The 19,212-nt window shown below is 51.4% G+C and overlaps 1 long non-coding RNA gene and 1 other non-coding gene across 2 annotated transcripts in view; one reads left to right on the top strand and one right to left on the bottom strand.

Annotated features, from left to right (window-relative positions):
• Positions 1 to 1,472: 1,472 nt before the first annotated feature.
• Positions 1,473 to 19,212, bottom strand: part of LOC148670516 (uncharacterized) — a 36,827-nt gene continuing 19,087 nt past the window's right edge. The window contains exons 2-3 of the long non-coding RNA XR_015937024.1: positions 6,059 to 6,149; positions 1,473 to 2,808 (exon numbers count right to left, since the gene is read on the bottom strand). This is a non-coding gene — a long non-coding RNA (uncharacterized LOC148670516). The remainder of the gene's footprint in view (positions 2,809 to 6,058; positions 6,150 to 19,212) is intronic.
• On the top strand, positions 2,298 to 2,370 carry trnaa-cgc (transfer RNA alanine (anticodon CGC)). The gene has a single exon. It is a non-coding gene; the product is annotated as a tRNA-Ala (tRNA).

The raw sequence follows: 19,212 nt of genomic DNA, 5'->3' as shown, positions 1-19,212 counted from the left end.
TGGGATGTCAGGGCCTGACAACACAGCTTAACGCAGAGAGTGGATGGGTGGGTGTCAGGGCCATACAACACTTCTTTACGTAGAGAGTGGAGGGATTGGTGTCAGGGCCATATGACACTGCTTTACACAGAGAGTGGCGGGGGTGGGATGTCAGGGCCTGACAACACAGCTTAACGCAGAGAGTGGAGGGGTGGGTGTCAGGGCCATATGACACTTCTTTACGTAGAGAATGGCGGGGGTGGGATGTCAGGGCTTGACGACACTGCTTTATTCAAAGAGTGGAGGGGTGGGTGTCAGGGCTATATGACAGTGCTTTCCGCAGAGAGTGGTGGGGGTGGGATGTCAGGGCCATATGACACTGCTTTACACAGAGAGTGGCGGGGTCGGGATGTCAGGGCCATATGACACTGCTTTACACAGAGAATGGAGGAGGTGGGATGTCAGGGCCTGACAACACAGCTTAACGCAGAGAGTGGAGGGGTGGGCGTCAGGGCCATACGACACTTCTTTATGCAGAGAGTGGTGGGGGTGGGATGTCAGGGCCTGATGATACTGCTTTTCGCAGAGAGCGGTGGAGGTGGGATGTCATGGTTATACGACAGTGCTTTCCATTGAGAGTGGTGGGGGTGGGATGTCATGGCCATAAGACACTGCTTTATGCAGAGAGTTGAGGGATTGATGTCAGGGCCATACGACAGTGCTCCACTCAGGCCTCTGCTTGAATTTGTACTCCTCCTCTCTCCCTACCTCTACCTCTATGATATTTGCACTTTCTGGAGAGGCGATTTTCTCCACTTCAGTAGCCCGATTGCGAATATTCTTTTGTCCATATCTTCGCAACGGAAGCACAGAACGCCTTCAAACCAAATGCATTTTAAAGACCACGACATGTGGATATTTCCACAGCCTCTACATCAAAGTATCAGTGAGCTAATGATCTTTTTTTAAACCTCCGGTTTTTCATCGATGCGTAATTACGCACTAACTGGAACCCGGGGGACCGCTGTATACACAAGTTCACAACGCGACAAATACTGTTCAATACGGCTTCATGCGAAAAACTCGTATATGACCATAGGCAAAAGAATAGCGCAGTCTCCAATTACTCAGACTGTAAGCAGGGGAATAAAGCTTTGTCTGAATTCTGAAACCCTTCCTTTATGTCCTGTTTTCATTCAGGTAAGAGTCAACTATATTCACAATACTACTGACAGCAGGAATATTAAAATATTCTTTACTCAGCAGCTTATTAAAAACAGCTCCCATGATGTTCAAACCGATTTTTTACACAGAACACTGACACAGCTTTGCATTCTGAATCTCTTTTTCTCGTGCTTTTATTTAATGTGGCACAATGCACTGGGATAGGGGTATTCTGTTCACAAACCAATAGCATTTAAACCACAGCACCCACAATGCTGCAAGTAAGTGTTTTGCACACTAAGCAGAGAGCGATGTCTTCCTCGTTAGTATAGTGGCGAGTATCCCCACCTGTCACGCGGGAGACCGGGGTACATCAGGACGGCCACAACGCAAAGTACTGACCTCTATACGATCACGGCAAGTTACCGATACACACGTGGCAGGGCGGAAAAGGCTGTGCTCTCTTCGTGTGACATAATTCGGAAAAGTCCTGATGTTGCATTTCAACTGAGCCCCAGTATACATCGACCCTTCGACACTCTGAGTGACAACTCTCTTGCGTGTTTTCTCATATTTATGTAGTTTGCTTGCATGATGCCCGGAACAGCGGGGTTGTGTGCTCCCATATGGTCTAGCGGTTAGGATTCCTGGTTTTCTCCCAGGCGCCCCGGGTTGAAAACTCCATACTCCCGGTATGGGAATGTGTCAGTTTTGCCTCCTGCTTTCCAAAAGATCAGCACCGTGTACGAAGGAGCCGCATTAAAACCACTCGAACGTGCAAAACGCGCGAGAAGAGGAGGCGCTTGTTTCCAACAGAAGACTTCTCGCGTGTGAGACGAGCTGATCATCGCTGCAGGAGGTGGGAGGGTTACTCTGGTAGACAGGGCTGACCTTCGGCAATAGGATTTATACTCTCCAAGATGATATTTGCACTTTCTGGAGAGGCGATTTTCTCCACTTCAGTAGCCCGATTTCGTCGATTGCGTGGAAAGGGCTGTAGAATGTGGCGCCGCCTTTCCTGCTCCATCCATGACAGGCGTGCTGGTCTCTGGAGAGAGAGCACGGTCCATCAGCGCACTCCAATAAAGGCACTGGAAGCAGCTGAAACGCATTGGCGAAGCTCAGCACTGGGCCGCTGGGCACGTCTTACCACCGTTTCTGTAGTGTAGTGGTTATCATGTTCGCCTCGCATGCGAAAGGCCCTCGGTTCGAAACCGGGCGGAAACAGACCGGCTTCTTTTGTCGCATACAAATGGGTTGAACAACTTTTAACTAGCAAATGGAAGAGGGCTGAAGTAAGAGACAAGATGTAAATAGGGTTAACTTAAGTCAGTTCTGCCTGAAAATTAGACTTCTAAGCAACAGGGGTTTATGGCAGGAAAGGGGGTTAACTGATAAGGATTCCAGATGCGAAGGGGCATAATCTTAAACTGACCATTTGGCCAGGGTCTCTTAACTGGCCAAATACCACGACCCCCCCCCCCCCACCCTTACCATAACACCGAATGACGTCTGAAGCAGCAAGGAAGGACTATATAACCTAAAAGTTTGTACCGGCACATCGAACAATACTTCGGTTTTGTTGTTTCTTGTGGGAAACAAGACTTCGGCTTTATTGTTCCTTGTGTCCGTCGTGGCAGTGAACAGGTCCTGGTTACAGGATCTCTAAAAAAGGAAATAGACTGAAATCAGATCCGACCCGCCATGCTGCCACGGTGACGGTGCACTGCCCAGTGAAAGTGGCAGCCTGTCCCTGGACTGTGGGTGGAAACTGGAGCACCTGGAGGAAACCCCCACAGACCAGGGAGAGAACATGCAAACTCCACACAGACAGCACCCACACCCCAGGTCCAGAACTGTGATGCATGCCCGACGATGCGGAAGGGCTTTTACAAATGAGTGTGTAACTCACACTGGTGCCCAGGATGGCCTGCTATCGGAACGCAACCTAATTTTCTTAATGCAGTTTGTTCGAAGCGGTTTGCAGGAGCTGGAGGTGAGGACTGAGCTGGGGTCCAGTGTGCGAGAGTGACTACTGATGTCGTGTGTGTGTGTGTGTGTGTGTGTGTCTGGATCATTGTGAGCGCCGTCAGGTTTGTGTATTTGTTTAAACAAGAGGACGTGTCTGTGCGGGTCTGACTCTGTGTGAGGGTGCAGCTCTAACTGTGCGCGCGCGGGCCTGTCTATCTCTCTACAATGCATGAGGGGCTAAATCTGCCTCTGAGAAACTGACTTTTCAGAAGAAAAATCTATGAAAAGGCACGGCCTGGCCCTCTTCTCTTGCTCCCGACGTATAACACACTGGGGGATGAAGCTGGTGTCTTCAGCTGTAACCCTAGCTATTTATGCAAACAGCTCTTTTATGAAAAGCAGCTCTAGGCCTAGACAAGAGGAACAGATAAAACAAATCTTATATTTATGGCTTATTCAAAGCAGACTGAGCGCTGCTATACTGTATGTAGGAGCCAGAGATGAAGAATGAGCTATTTAAGGAAATCAGGAGTGTGAGAGAGGGAGTGTGTGTTTTTCCTCCCAATAGAGAAGGCTTGTGGTTCTTTCTGCTTTTCTGCACAGGCTGCCAACGTAAGTACGTGTTGGGTTCTTGGTTTGAATGCTCGAGTTGTCAGGCTGGCGTTTTTTGTTCCTATTGGAGCCCATAATTGTGAACAAAGCGCTTGAGGACGTCTCTGTGCAGGTGTGCGTTTGTAATGACGTGTGTGCGCATCTCTGTAGCGGATGTTTCAGTAAAAAAACGCATTTAAAACATTCAACCTTTTCATGTTCCTAATATTCTTTCATTCTTCACAATAATAACTAAGGTTGCTGCTGGAAGAGGTGTTAGTGGGGCCAGCAGGGGGAACTCTCACTCTGTGGTCCATGTGGGTCCTAATGCCCCAGTATAGTGACGGGGACACTGGAAAAACTGTAAACAGGTGCCGTCCTTCAGATGAGACGTAAAACCGAGGTCCTGACTCTCTGTGGTCATTAAAAATCCCGGGGTGTTTCTCGAAAAGAGTAGGGGTTTTACCCCAGTGTCCTGGCCAAATTTCCCATTGACCCTTACCAATCATGGCCTCCTAATAACCCCCATTTATGAATTGGCTTCATTACTCTGCTCTCCTCCCCACTCATAGCTGGTGTGTGGGGAGCGTTCTGGTGCACTATGGCTGCCGTCCCATCATCCAGGTGGATGCTGCACATTGGTGGTGGTGGAGGGGAGTCCCCATGTCCTGCAAAGCGCTTTGAGTGGAGTGTCCAGAAAAGCACTATATAAGTGTAAGCAATTATTATTCATTATAATGTAATAAGTCCATTATTTCTCACCCCTCCATTGCAAGGCATACACAACACAAACACCAGGAACAATTATCTCAGAAGTGAATTGCAAATGTATTGAGTTGTGATGCAACTGTAACTTGAACCTAACATGACTGTGGCGTGCATTTTTGAAATTGCATTTTCACAGCTGAAATACAAAATGAAGCTGATCGCAGTCCAAACTCAAGGTATTGTTGTAAAACTAAATATTCAACATGTTTCTACCTGTCCCTTTTCAGCTCACTCAGAAGTCCACAGCCTGCAGCCTGGTGCCTCTCTGTCTCCCCCCTCCACACTGCTGGTCCAGTGGAGGTGCTGTTTGATCCTGCACGATCTGTCCAGAATCGTATAGTCTTACTGAGCAGCGCAGGGCTCCCTGGCCTCAGGTACGAACAGTGAGTGTCAGTGCAGAACAGCTCTCTGACACTCCGCTCCCTCACTCCAGCTGATCAGGGCAACTACACAGTGAGGGACCTTAATGGAAGCAGTATCAGCACTGTGATCGTCACTGTGGGTGGTGAGGTGGTCTACAGTAGGATCACTAGAGGGCTCTATATTCTTGACAGAGTGTGTTCTTATATCATCCTCTGTCCTGATTGTCTTTCAGCTCACAGAGACAATGTCACCCTGCAGCCTGAAGCCTCTCTGTCTGTCCCTCTGTTCACTGGAGAGCCAGTGGAGGTGCTGTTTGATCCTGCAGGAGGTGGAAACTGGACCTCAGTGTGTTCTGTCCAGAACAGCACAGCCAGCTGTGTCCCCCAGTACAGTTTTTTTTTTATTTTTGATGATTAGCCATATGTTGATTACAATATTGTACATAATGTATAATTTGAACTTGATATTTTTCAGGAGTGAATGATTGTATATTTTCAGAATAAATTTCGAAACCAAATTATTGTCCCTCGATCTCTGTCTCTCTCTCGTCCTGCTGTCTGTCTGTCCCTGCCTCTCTGTCTCTCTCTCTTTCAGCCCCGTCTGTCAGTCTGTCTGTCCTTCTCTCTCCTTCCTCTCTCTCTCTCCTTCCGCTCTCTCTCTCGGTTTGTTTGTCCCTCAATCTCAATCTTTCTCTTTGCCTGCTGTCTTTCTGTGCCTTCATCTTTGTGTCTCTCTCTCCTTCCTTTCTGTCTGTCTCTCTGTCTGTCCTGCGTTGTCCCAGCTGGGCCTGTCTCCCCGGCTCTCTGCCTTCAACTCTGTTCGCCGATGTCCCACCAGCCCGTCTCTCTGTCAGCCTGTCTCTTGACTTGCAGGAGGAAGAGGAGGTGGAGACAGCTCCTCCGGCAGGAGAGAGGAAGAAGGTCAGTGCTGGTCCCACCCTGCCTCCTGTCCTGTCTGTGGTGGAGTTTCGCCATCTTGTCTGTCTTGTCAGCCCTGTCTGTCAGTGTCTCTCTCCTCCTCCTCTCTGTGCTGTGGTGTCCAGTCAGTGTGTCTCTCTCCTCCTCCTCTCTGTCCTGTGGTGTCCAGGCAGTGTGTCTCTCTCCTCCTCCTCTTCTCTGTCCTATGGTGTACAGTGGGTCAGTATTAGTGGGCTACACCCAGGCTCACTCACTGCGAGTGTGATCTCAGCAGAGTCTCTGTACTCTTGGGACACTTGACTCACCTGTCTCTCTCTTTCTCTCCCTGTGCTGTCCCTCTCCTGCCCCCTCTCTCCCTCCTCGGACTCCAGCTGGAGGAGGTCCAATCACCACCTCCTGTGAGACAGAAGAAAAAGAAGGTGGGTAATGCTCTGATCCTCTCTTTACTCCTGTCCAGTGTCCAGTCAGTGTGTGTGTATGAACCCCTCTCTCTCTCAGTGCAGTGTTCATGTACTGGAGTGTCCAGTCAGTGTGTCTGTATGAACTTGAACTTGAACTTGAACTTTATTGCCATATGTAACCGGTACTGGTACAATGGAATTCTTACTTACAGAAAGTCTCTCGATTGTAAAACAAGTGTAAAAAACAAAACAAAGTGCAAACAGTGCATCAAGACAATGTACAAACAAACAATAGACAATGTGCAAGTAAACATGCAGGCAGTTTGAATGTAAACGATACAGATGTGTAAACAATGACTGGAGACGTACAATAAATAAATTACAATGAGGTAGATGGTGATGGTGTGGGTGTGGTCTGAGGGGGATGGCTAAATGTGTTCGCCAGTCTCACTGCTTGTGGATAGAAGCTATTGAAGAATCTAGTGGTAAGTGTCCGTATGCTCTTATATCTCTTGCCTGAGGGCAGTGGGGTGAAGAGCTCATGCCCTGGGTGGTGACTGTCCTCTGTGATGGCCAGAATTCTACCACGGCAGCGGTCCTCATAGAGCTGTTTAATCGCGGTGAGACCGCAGCCGATGATCTTCTGGGCCATATTGACCATTCTCTGCAGTGCCTTTCTTTCTCGCGAAGAGGTGTTGCCATACCACACGGTGATCCCGTTGGTGAGGACGCTCTCGATAGTGCAGCGGTAGAAGTTCACCAACACATGTATTGGCATCCCCCATCGCTTGAGGCACCTCAAGAAATAAAGGCGCTGCTGAGCCTTCTTCATGATAGAGTCAGTGTTCACAGTCCAGGTTAGATCTTTAGAGATGTGAATTCCCAAAAACCTAAAGCTGGTGACTGTTTCCACTTCCGTTCCATCAATACTGAGTGGGCTGTGAGTGTGTGGCCTGTGTCTCCGAAAGTCCACTATTAGCTCTTTCGTTTTCTTTATGTTCAAGTGGTACCCTGTCAACCCCTCTCTCTCTCAGTGCAGTGTTCATGTCCTGGAGTGTCCAGTCCGACTCTTAACGTGACTCTCCTGTCTCTGCTTCAGAAGTGCTGGTGCGTCTTTTTAAAGTCCCTGAGCTGCATGTCGGTGGAGACAGATGATAAGGACGAGCCGATGGAGGCGGCGGAGACCGTGTGTCAGGAGAGGAAGAGCGAGGGAGAGGAGGAGCAGGCTGCCGGGAAGGACAAGAAGAAGAAGAGGAGGTGCAGGTGAGCAGACAGGGGGACGCCGCCCGGTCGTGTCTGTGATTCAAGGAGGAGTCTTCTCTTGCTGTTTGATGTCATGGTGATGTCCGTGTCTGTGTCCCTCACACCTGCAATAACAATATTCTTTCCAGGTTCCTTTCCTGGTTCTGTGCCTGCTAAGATCTGGACTGGACTGGACTGGACTGGACTGAAGCCAAGGGACCCCAGACTGTGCTGGACCGAAGCTGAGGGACCCCAGACTGCACTGGACTGGAGCTGAGAGACACCAGACTGGACTGGACTGGAGCTGAGGGACCCCAGACTGTGCTGGACCGAAGCTGAGGGACCCCAGTCTGTGCTGGACCGAAGCTGAGGGACCCCAGTCTGTGCTGGGCCAACGCTGAGGGACCCCAGTCTGTGCTGGACCGAAGCTGAGGGACTCCAGACTGTGCTGGACCAAAGCTGAGGGACCCCAGACTGTGCTGGTCTGAAGCTGAGGGACCCCAGACTGGACAGCACTGGAGCTGAGGGACACCAGACTGGACTGGACTGGAGCTGAGGGGCCCCAGGCTGTGCTGGACCGAAGCTGAGGGACCCCAGACTGGACTGGACCAAAGCTAAGGGACCCCAGACTGTGCTGGACTGGAGCTGAGGGACCCCAGTCTGGACCGAAGCTGAGGGACCCCAGTCTGTGCTGGGCCGAAGCTGAGGGACACCAGTCTGGACTGGAGCTGAGGGACACCAGACTGGACTGGACTGGAGCCAAGGGACCCCAGACTGTGCTGGACCGAAGCTGAGGGACCCCAGTCTGTGCTGGACCGAAGCTGAGGGACCCCAGTCTGTGCTGGGCCAAAGCTGAGGGACCCCAGTCTGTGCTGGACCGAAGCTGAGGGACTCCAGACTGTGCTGGACCAAAGCTGAGGGGCCCCAGACTGGACTGGACTGGAGCTGAGGGGCCCCAGGCTGTGCTGGACCGAAGCTGAGGGACCCCAGACTGGACTGGACCAAAGCTAAGGAACCCCAGTCTGTGCTGGACCGAAGCTGAGGGACCCCAGTCTGGACTGCACTGGAGCTGAGGGACCCCAGTCTGGACTGAAGCTGAGGGACCCCAGACTGTGCTGGACCGAAGCTGAGGGACCCCAGTCTGTGCTGGGCCGAAGCTGAGGGACCCCAGTCTGTGCTGGACCGAAGCTGAGGGACCCCAGACTGTGCTGGACCGAAGCTGAGGGACCCCAGACTGGGCTGCACTGGAGCTGAGGGACACCAGACTGGACTGGACTGCACTGGAGCTGAGGGGCCCCATACTGGACTGGACCAGAGCTGAGGGGCCCCAGACTGGACTGGACCGGAGCTGAGGGACCCCAGACTGGACTGGACTGGAGCTGAGGGACCCCAGCTGAGGGACCCCAGACTGGACTGGACTGAAGCTGAGGGACCCCAGTCTGGACTGAAGCTGAGGGACCCCAGACCCCAGTCTGGACTGAAGCTGAGGGACCCCAGACTGGACTGTGGAAAACTTTCACATTATCTCCACCTGAGTCCTCAGATCGTCTGCATGACCTTGTATTATTAAGTATTATTTTAAGGTCCTGTGATGATCGTAAGATGGGGGGGGGGGGGTGTCCCTTGACATTAATCTGTATTGTAATTTTTGTTCTTTTGTTAAGCATCATTAAAATGTTTTTTAAAAAAAGCTTTTGGTTTTTTCCCTCCCCCCCCGAAACGAACGAACAGAGTCTGTCTTTTTCTTTCATCCCGGAGAGTTTGTGGTTGATGGATTGAGGCCGAGAGCCCTCGTTGTCGGCGTGCCACCAGTTAGCGGGGCTAAAGCAGGGGGGGCATCGTGTCCAATACTCCTTGAAACGAGACAGATTTCAAGCCACCTCCGTCTGAAGAGAAGGAAGTTGACCACGAACTCCAGGGTGTCCTAGGAAGCTCTTTAGCCATCGTTTGCCCAGCAGCCATCTCACCCTGCAGCTCCCAGCTAGCAGCCCCCTCCCCACTGGAGCCCAGCAGGTAGAAGCCTGGTCAGTACCTGGAGGGGAGACTCCTGGGAAAAACTGAGGTTGCTGCTGGGAGAGGTGTGAGTGGGGCCAGCAGGGGGAACTCTCACCCTGTGGTCCATGTGGGTCCATGCCCCAGTATAGTGATGGGGGACACTGGACTGTAAACAGGCGCCGTCCTTCGGATAAGACGTCAAACCGAGGTCCTGACTCTCTGTGCTCATTAACAATCCCGGGGTGTTTCTGGAGAGGAGTAGGGGTGTTACCCCAGTGTCCTGGCCTGATTCCCCCCCTGGTCTTGACCCATCATGGCCTCCTTATCACCCCCCCTCTCTGAACTGGCTCCATCCCTCTGCTCTCCTCCCCAATGAGAGCTGCTGTGTGCTGAGCAGACTGGAGCATCATCCAGGTGGGGGCTGCACACTGGGGGGGCTGGAGGGGATCCCCCTGACCTGGGAAGAGCTCTGAGTGGAGAGTCCAGACTTATTAATTATTATTATTATTCGTGCTGCACTGGGCTTCAGTCCTGGTAGTGAGAGGGGGATCTGTGATCAGTACAGATACTTATGACTGTATAATAATACACGATAGAAATGGAAAACAGGGTAGCGCTGTAGTCTCTTCGAAATGTTTTGAACTGCCAGAAGAAGTTTTCACAACCCGGACTCGTGAAGGTACAGCTCTTCTCCCTTCGTCTGGAGCAAGGTGAGAGGTTATCCCCTCGGGGCGCAGTATCCCCGATGCACCCCCCCACCACCACCCAAAACGACACACACTTCTGTGACGATTGGGAGACCCCGGTTCGATCAGCCCCTGCGGTGTAGGAAACGACCCGCTGGAGAGAACACGCAGACTCCACACAGAAGGGTCACCTCGGCATTTATTCCAACAGCAAAACACCAGAGAGAAACGGGTCTCCGAAAGATGAGCGCACACCGGGAAAAACACTACGGGGTCATTACAAATGGGAATAGGAGTTCTTTTTTTCTTTTCCGGACGTCAGTTGTATCGTGTCCTGGTGATTTCTCCCGTTTCGAACGGAGTTCAATGTCACGTTTCTACTTTATTAGAGAGAGGCACTGAACTTTGGGGAACGTGACATCCACCCAGTATTACTAGTAGGTTGATAAATATAAATGTTCTTTTTCCCCCCGTATGATACCTCGCGAAATATAACGATGGCCAACTCCTTAAGTCGAAATTTAAACCCTTCTCACGCTACAAGACAGTCCGTCAGCATCGCCGCGGCTCGAAGCGCGACCTTCGGTATGACGTTAACGGAAGGGGGTAGGGTAAGTACGTCACAGCCGGGGGAAGCCCCTATCATGTGAGAGGGGTGCGGCGGGCGACGAGCCCCCGGGGGCGAAGAGAAGTTGATTTGCGTGGGGTGTGGAAACACTACACGACCGGGCAAACGAGCCGTTTTTTTTTTTTTTGTTTTTTCAGAACATCAGAACAACCGCAGAGATGACCATCGATCCACTCCGGACGTTTCCTTTTTTGTCCTTTTTGGCCTCCAAAATAAAAAAAAGAACTGGGATCCATCGTGGCGTTGCCAAATTAAAACGTCAACCACTTTTCGGGCTTTCGTGCTGTCCATGATGAAACCGTCATGGTTGTGTAAGGATACGTTACGTCACAGACCGGCGGCGCTCGGACGTGAGGAGTGTCGTTACGTTTTTGAAACGGGCACGTCAGACAAGATCTCTGACAAGATCTCTGAAAAACCCAAACCTGTAAGATTAAATTTCAATTCAGTTTTTTTATATAGCGCCTTTCACAACAAGAATGCCCCAAGGCCCCGAACAAAGGAGTTGTTCCACACCCCCACCCCCTTCTGTGTACAGAAGAGCCTCCTGTCCTGACTCCAGTAGGAAATGTCACCTGGAGGCAACACACCGGCTTCTTTTAACAGATCACCTCGGGAATCGGGAACAACGGAGCTGTGTGCGGCCGTCTGTACGGAGGGGTTCAGCGCGGAAGGGACCCGGGGGGGGGGGGGGGGGGGGGGAGACTGTCTGTGTGGAGTCTGCATGTTCTCCCTGTGTTCTTCGGGTCCAAAGACAGGCTTTTGGGCTAATTGGCTTCTGGGAAAACTGGCCCTGGTGTGTGTGTGTCCTATGATGGAGTGCTGTCCTGTCCAGGGTGTGTGAGTGAGTGTGTGTTTGTCATGTGATGGACTGGTTCCTGTCCAGGGTGTGTGAGTGTGTGTGTCTGAGTGTCCTGTGAGGGACTGGTGTCCTATCCAGGTTGTGTGTGTGTGTGTCCTATGAGGGACTGGTGTCCTGTTCAGGGTGTGTGTGTGTGTGTGTGTGTGTGTGTGTGTGTGTGTGTGTGTGTGTGTGTGTGTGTGTGTGTCCTGTGAGTGACTGGTGTCCTGTCCAGGGTGTGTGAGTGTGTGTGTGTCCTGTGATGGACTGGTGTCCTATCTAGGGTGTGTGTATGTCCTGTGATGGACTGGTGTCCTGTCCAGGGTGTGTGAGTGAGTGTGTGTGTGTCCTGTGATGGACTGGTGTCCTGTCCAGGGTGTGTGAGTGTGTGTGTCTGTGTGTCCTGTGATGGACAGATGGTACCAAGCCTGGACACCCATGAGACACTGGCTTCCTCAGAAGACTCTCACGGAGGGCACACTGTCCCTAACCCGGGTCCAGAAGAAACTACAGTGATCTATAATTCCTGCGCCTCGGAAGGGTTTATGACGTCTATGTCCGGCGCCCGCGCCCGTGGACCGGTGATTTGGCGTCGCGCTCCGCAGCTCGAGCTTCGGTGCGAGGCAGGGCGGGAGGGAGCCGATGTGGCCTCGGCGCCATCTTTGCTGGTGAGTCAATTGTGACCGTTGCGGTACAATAAACCATCAATAAACCTTTTCCCACCCCGTCCAGTATTTCTGTCGCGGCCCACGTCCCTTACAATCGACAAACTATAAAAAAACAGTAGCCCTTCGCAACATTACACGCCATTTTTTTTATTTTAAACGTCCGCTAGATACGCAGGTGGCTCGATACCTGTCTTATCCTCGCCGGCGTCTTTATACCGGCAAGTGAATTTTATTTGGGGTCCCTCAGAATTGTGACAGAAATGTCAGTGAACCACAATAAAAAACGAAACTTTTTTTTTAAAGGCGGTGAATGGATTTTTGGAGTAACCGTGTAGCGACTAACGTAAGGAAAAAAAGTTGTCTTTCCCTACGAAGACGTTTTGGTACAGGACTTACTTTAAATATCAGTTGTGCATAGCGTTTTACAAAAAGTTGATGATGATCTTGGAGATAATTGCAAAGGAAAATTGAGATAACTACCAAAACATTACGTGTGAAACGACAGGACAGAACTTTGAACCCACAAAGAAACAAAGGTATGAAATATTGCCTCGTCATGGGGGGTTGATAATTGTAGTAAGTGTTTCTAATTTTCGTAAAGAAATGTATGTCTCTGCTTCAGAAGTGCTGGTGCGTCTTTTTAAAGTCCCTGAGCTGCATGTCGGTGGAGACAGATGATAAGGACGAGCCGATGGAGGCGGCGGAGACCGTGTGTCAGGAGAGGAAGAGCGAGGGAGAGGAGGAGCAGGCTGCTGGGAAGGACAAGAAGAAGAAGAGGAGGTGCAGGTGAGCAGACAGGGGGAGGCCGCCCGGTCGTGTCTGTGATTCAAGGAGGAGTCTTCTCTTGCTGTTTGATGTCATGGTGATGTCCGTGTCTGTGTCCCTCACACCTGCAATAACAATATTCTTTCCAGGTTCCTTTCCTGGTTCTGTGCCTGCTAAGATCTGGACTGGACTGGACTGGACTGGAGCTGAGGGACACCAGACTGGACTGGACTGAAGCCAAGGGACCCCAGACTGTGCTGGACCGAAGCTGAGGGACCCCAGACTGCACTGGACCGGAGCTGAGAGACACCAGACTGGACTGGACTGGAGCTGAGGGACCCCAGACTGTGCTGGACCGAAGCTGAGGGACCCCAGTCTGTGCTGGACCGAAGCTGAGGGACCCCAGTCTGTGCTGGGCCAAAGCTGAGGGACCCCAGTCTGTGCTGGACCGAAGTTGAGGGACTCCAGACTGTGCTGGACCAAAGCTGAGGGACCCCAGACTGTGCTGGTCTGAAGCTGAGGGACCCCAGACTGGACAGCACTGGAGCTGAGGGACACCAGACTGGACTGGACTGGAGCTGAGGGGCCCCAGGCTGTGCTGGACTGAAGCTGAGGGACCCCAGACTGGACTGGACCAAAGCTAAGGGACCCCAGACTGTGCTGGACTGGAGCTGAGGGACCCCAGTCTGGACCGAAGCTGAGGGACCCCAGTCTTTGCTGGGCCGAAGCTGAGGGACACCAGTCTGGACTGGAGCTGAGGGACACCAGACTGGACTGGACTGGAGCCAAGGGACCCCAGACTGTGCTGGACCGAAGCTGAGGGACCCCAGTCTGTGCTGGACCGAAGCTGAGGGACCCCAGTCTGTGCTGGGCCAAAGCTGAGGGACCCCAGTCTGTGCTGGACCGAAGCTGAGGGACTCCAGACTGTGCTGGACCAAAGCTGAGGGGCCCCAGACTGGACTGGACTGGAGCTGAGGGGCCCCAGGCTGTGCTGGACCGAAGCTGAGGGACCCCAGACTGGACTGGACCAAAGCTAAGGAACCCCAGTCTGTGCTGGACCGAAGCTGAGGGACCCCAGTCTGGACTGCACTGGAGCTGAGGGACCCCAGTCTGGACTGAAGCTGAGGGACCCCAGTCTGTGCTGGGCCGAAGCTGAGGGACACCAGTCTGGACTGAAGCTGAGGGACCCCAGACTGTGCTGGACCGAAGCTGAGGGACCCCAGTCTGTGCTGGGCCGAAGCTGAGGGACCCCTGTCTGTGCTGGACCGAAGCTGAGGGACCCCAGACTGGGCTGCACTGGAGCTGAGGGACACCAGACTGGACTGGACTGCACTGGAGCTGAGGGGCCCCATACTGGACTGGACCAGAGCTGAGGGGCCCCAGACTGGACTGGACCGGAGCTGAGGGACCCCAGACTGGACTGGACTGGAGCTGAGGGACCCCAGACTGGACTGGACTGAAGCTGAGGGACCCCAGTCTGGACTGAAGCTGAGGGACCCCAGACCCCAGTCTGGACTGAAGCTGAGGGACCCCAGACTGGACTGTGGAAAACTTTCACATTATCTCCACCTGAGTCCTCAGATCGTCTGCATGACCTTGTATTATTAAGTATTATTTTAAGGTCCTGTGATGATCGTAAGATGGGGGGGGGGGGGTGTCCCTTGACATTAATCTGTATTGTAATTTTTGTTCTTTTGTTAAGCATCATTAAAATGTTTTTTAAAAAAAGCTTTTGGTTTTTTCCCTCCCCCCCCCGAAACGAACGAACAGAGTCTGTCTTTCTCTTTCATCCCGGAGAGTTTGTGGTTGATGGATTGAGGCCGAGAGCCCTCGTTGTCGGCGTGCCACCAGTTAGCGGGGCTAAAGCAGGGGGGGCATCGTGTCCAATACTCCTTGAAACGAGACAGATTTCAAGCCACCTCCGTCTGAAGAGAAGGAAGTTGACCACGAACTCCAGGGTGTCCTAGGAAGCTCTTTAGCCATCGTTTGCCCAGCAGCCATCTCACCCTGCAGCTCCCAGCTAGCAGCCCCCTCCCCACTGGAGCCCAGCAGGTAGAAGCCTGGTCAGTACCTGGAGGGGAGACTCCTGGGAAAAACTGAGGTTGCTGCTGGGAGAGGTGTGAGTGGGGCCAGCAGGGGGAACTCTCACCCTGTGGTCCATGTGGGTCCATGCCCCAGTATAGTGATGGGGGACACTGGACTGTAAACAGGCGCCGTCCTTCGGATAAGACGTCAAACCGAGGTCCTGACTCTCTGTGCTCATTAACAATCCCGGGGTGTTTCTGGAGAGGAGTAGGGGTGTTACCCCAGTGTCCTGGCCTGATTCCCCCCCTGGTCTTGACCCATCATGGCCTCCTTATCACCCCCCCTCTCTGAACTGGCTCCATCCCTCTGCTCTCCTCCCCAATGAGAGCTGCTGTGTGCTGAGCAGACTGGAGCATCATCCAGGTGGGGGCTGCACACTGGGGGGGCTGGAGGGGATCCCCCTGACCTGGGAAGAGCTCTGAGTGGAGAGTCCAGACTTATTAATTATTATTATTATTCGTGCTGCACTGGGCTTCAGTCCTGGTAGTGAGAGGGGGATCTGTGATCAGTACAGATACTTATGACTGTATAATAATACACGATAGAAATGGAAAACAGGGTAGCGCTGTAGTCTCTTCGAAATGTTTTGAACTGCCAGAAGAAGTTTTCACAACCCGGACTCGTGAAGGTACAGCTCTTCTCCCTTCGTCTGGAGCAAGGTGAGAGGTTATCCCCTCGGGGCGCAGTATCCCCGATGCACCCCCCCACCACCACCCAAAACGACACACACTTCTGTGACGATTGGGAGACCCCGGTTCGATCAGCCCCTGCGGTGTGGGAAACGACCCGCTGGAGAGAACACGCAGACTCCACACAGAAGGGTCACCTCGGCATTTATTCCAACAGCAAAACACCAGAGAGAAACGGGTCTCCGAAAGATGAGCGCACACCGGGAAAAACACTACGGGGTCATTACAAATGGGAATAGGAGTTCTTTTTTTCTTTTCCGGACGTCAGTTGTATCGTGTCCTGGTGATTTCTCCCGTTTCGAACGGAGTTCAATGTCACGTTTCTACTTTATTAGAGAGAGGCACTGAACTTTGGGGAACGTGACATCCACCCAGTATTACTAGTAGGTTGATAAATATAAATGTTCTTTTTCCCCCCGTATGATACCTCGCGAAATATAACGATGGCCAACTCCTTAAGTCGAAATTTAAACCCTTCTCACGCTACAAGACAGTCCGTCAGCATCGCCGCGGCTCGAAGCGCGACCTTCGGTATGACGTTAACGGAAGGGGGTAGGGTAAGTACGTCACAGCCGGGGGAAGCCCCTATCATGTGAGAGGGGTGCGGCGGGCGACGACCCCCGGGGGCGAAGAGAAGTTGATTTGCGTGGGGTGTGGAAACACTACACGACCGGGCAAACGAGCCGTTTTTTTTTTTTTTGTTTTTTCAGAACATCAGAACAACCGCAGAGATGACCATCGATCCACTCCGGACGTTTCCTTTTTTGTCCTTTTTGGCCTCCAAAATAAAAAAAAGAACTGGGATCCATCGTGGCGTTGCCAAATTAAAACGTCAACCACTTTTCGGGCTTTCGTGCTGTCCATGATGAAACCGTCATGGTTGTGTAAGGATACGTTACGTCACAGACCGGCGGCGCTCGGACGTGAGGAGTGTCGTTACGTTTTTGAAACGGGCACGTCAGACAAGATCTCTGACAAGATCTCTGAAAAACCCAAACCTGTAAGATTAAATTTCAATTCAGTTTTTTCACAACAAGAATGCCCCAAGGCCCCGAACAAAGGAGTTGTTCCACACCCCCACCCCCTTCTGTGTACAGAAGAGCCTCCTGTCCTGACTCCAGTAGGAAATGTCACCTGGAGGCAACACACCGGCTTCTTTTAACAGATCACCTCGGGAATCGGGAACAACGGAGCTGTGTGCGGCCGTCTGTACGGAGGGGTTCAGCGCGGAAGGGCTCCGGGCTCGGGTCTGGACCCGGGGGGGGGGGAGACTGTCTGTGTGGAGTCTGTATGTTCTCCCTGTGTTCTTCGGGTCCAAAGACAGGCTTTTGGGCTAATTGGCTTCTGGGAAAACTGGCCCTGGTGTGTGTGTGTCCTATGATGGAGTGCTGTCCTGTCCAGGGTGTGTGAGTGAGTGTGTGTTTGTCATGTGATGGACTGGTTCCTGTCCAGGGTGTGTGAGTGTGTGTGTCTGAGTGTCCTGTGAGGGACTGGTGTCCTATCCAGGTTGTGTGTGTGTGTCCTATGAGGGACTGGTGTCCTGTTCAGGGTGTGTGTGTGTGTGTGTGTGTGTGTGTGTGTGTGTGTGTGTGTGTGTGTGTGTGTGTGTGTCCTGTGAGTGACTGGTGTCCTGTCCAGGGTGTGTGAGTGTGTGTGTGTCCTGTGATGGACTGGTGTCCTATCTAGGGTGTGTGTATGTCCTGTGATGGACTGGTGTCCTGTCCAGGGTGTGTGAGTGAGTGTGTGTGTGTCCTGTGATGGACTGGTGTCCTGTCCAGGGTGTGTGAGTGTGTGTGTCTGTGTGTCCTGTGATGGACAGATGGTACCAAGCCTGGACACCCATGAGACACTGGCTTCCTCAGAAGACTCTCACGGAGGGCACACTGTCCCTAACCCGGGTCCAGAAGAAACTACAGTGATCTATAATTCCTGCGCCTCGGAAGGGTTTATGACGTCTATGTCCGGCGCCCGCGCCCGTGGACCGGCGATTTGGCGTCGCGCTCCGCAGCTCGAGCTTCGGTGCGAGGCAGGGCGGGAGGGAGCCGATGTGGCCTCGGCGCCATCTTTGCTGGTGAGTCAATTGTGACCGTTGCGGTACAATAAACCATCAATAAACCTTTTCCCACCCCGTCCAGTATTTCTGTCGCGGCCCACGTCCCTTACAATCGACAAACTATAAAAAAAACAGTAGCCCTTCGCAACATTACACGCCATTTTTTTTTATTTTAAACGTCCGCTAGATACGCAGGTGGCTCGATACCTGTCTTATCCTCGCCGACGTCTTTATACCGGCAAGTGAATTTTATTTGGGGTCCCTCAGAATTGTGACAGAAATGTCAGTGAACCACAATAAAAAACGAAACTTTTTTTTTAAAGGCGGTGAATGGATTTTTGGAGTAACCGTGTAGCGACTAACGTAAGGAAAAAAAGTTGTCTTTCCCTACGAAGACGTTTTGGTACAGGACTTACTTTAAATATCAGTTGTGCATAGCGTTTTACAAAAAGTTGATGATGATCTTGGAGATAATCGCAAAGGAAAATTGAGATAACTACCAAAACATTACGTGTGAAACGACAGGACAGAACTTTGAACCCACAAAGAAACAAAGGTATGAAATATTGCCTCGTCATGGGGGGTTGATAATTGTAGTAAGTGTTTCTAATTTTCGTAAAGAAATGTATATTATGGGAGTCACACGTGAGATTTAGTGTATATACGTTTCATATTGTGCATATATACGGGGTTAAAAAGTGGAATGAGTATGATTATAAACTCGTGTGTCCTATAATCAGATAATTTTTGAACAAGCTTTGATTAGACAGGTGAAAAACAACATCAGATCCTTTATTTTAATATATTCTCAAGTCTGAATATCAGCTTCTCCCCTCTGGCCAACATTTCAGGGCTCCCAGGTGTAGATCCCAAATTGAAACAAATATTAATTTGTTACCCAGTTAAACAGTTAATAGAAGTGAGTGACCAGGGTAAATAAAGGTGGGTCAGTGTAAACTGTTTATTCTGGACCAGACTTCGACATGTGTGATATGTCATGACTTCTTATATTAAGTTTTATCTTTATATTTAGTTCTACATGTGTAATAGATGCGATGTGTGTCCATAAAAAGGTTTCTCCAGGGGAAAATCAAGTTGGTTTTAAAACCGTGTTTCCTTTTTAGGGTACGTTTGCATTCCAAGTGTGGGGTTTTTGCCTTTTTATCATATTTTGGATGTGAATCCGTGGTATTTTTGCTGAGACAAGTTGCCTTTCTTATACGCGGAGGGATCTGCTCGTGAGATGTCCGCTTGGTCCATTTCTGAGCTCAGTATAAGGTGTAGAAAGCATGACTGTCATCATAACCCGCATCTCACCCAGGTGTGGAATAATGTTGTGACTATTGCTTCAGCAATAACATGCTGATTGCATGTTTCTAGATGGGTATAACAGAGATCTCAACTAC

This window comes from Lepisosteus platostomus, chromosome 5 (assembly GCF_059453375.1).
Source record: "Lepisosteus platostomus isolate fLepPlt1 chromosome 5, fLepPlt1.hap1, whole genome shotgun sequence".
Taxonomy (NCBI): Eukaryota; Metazoa; Chordata; class Actinopteri; order Semionotiformes; family Lepisosteidae; genus Lepisosteus; species Lepisosteus platostomus.
Note: the sequence above shows the minus strand (reverse complement) of the source record. Positions and strands in the feature narration are given on the sequence as shown.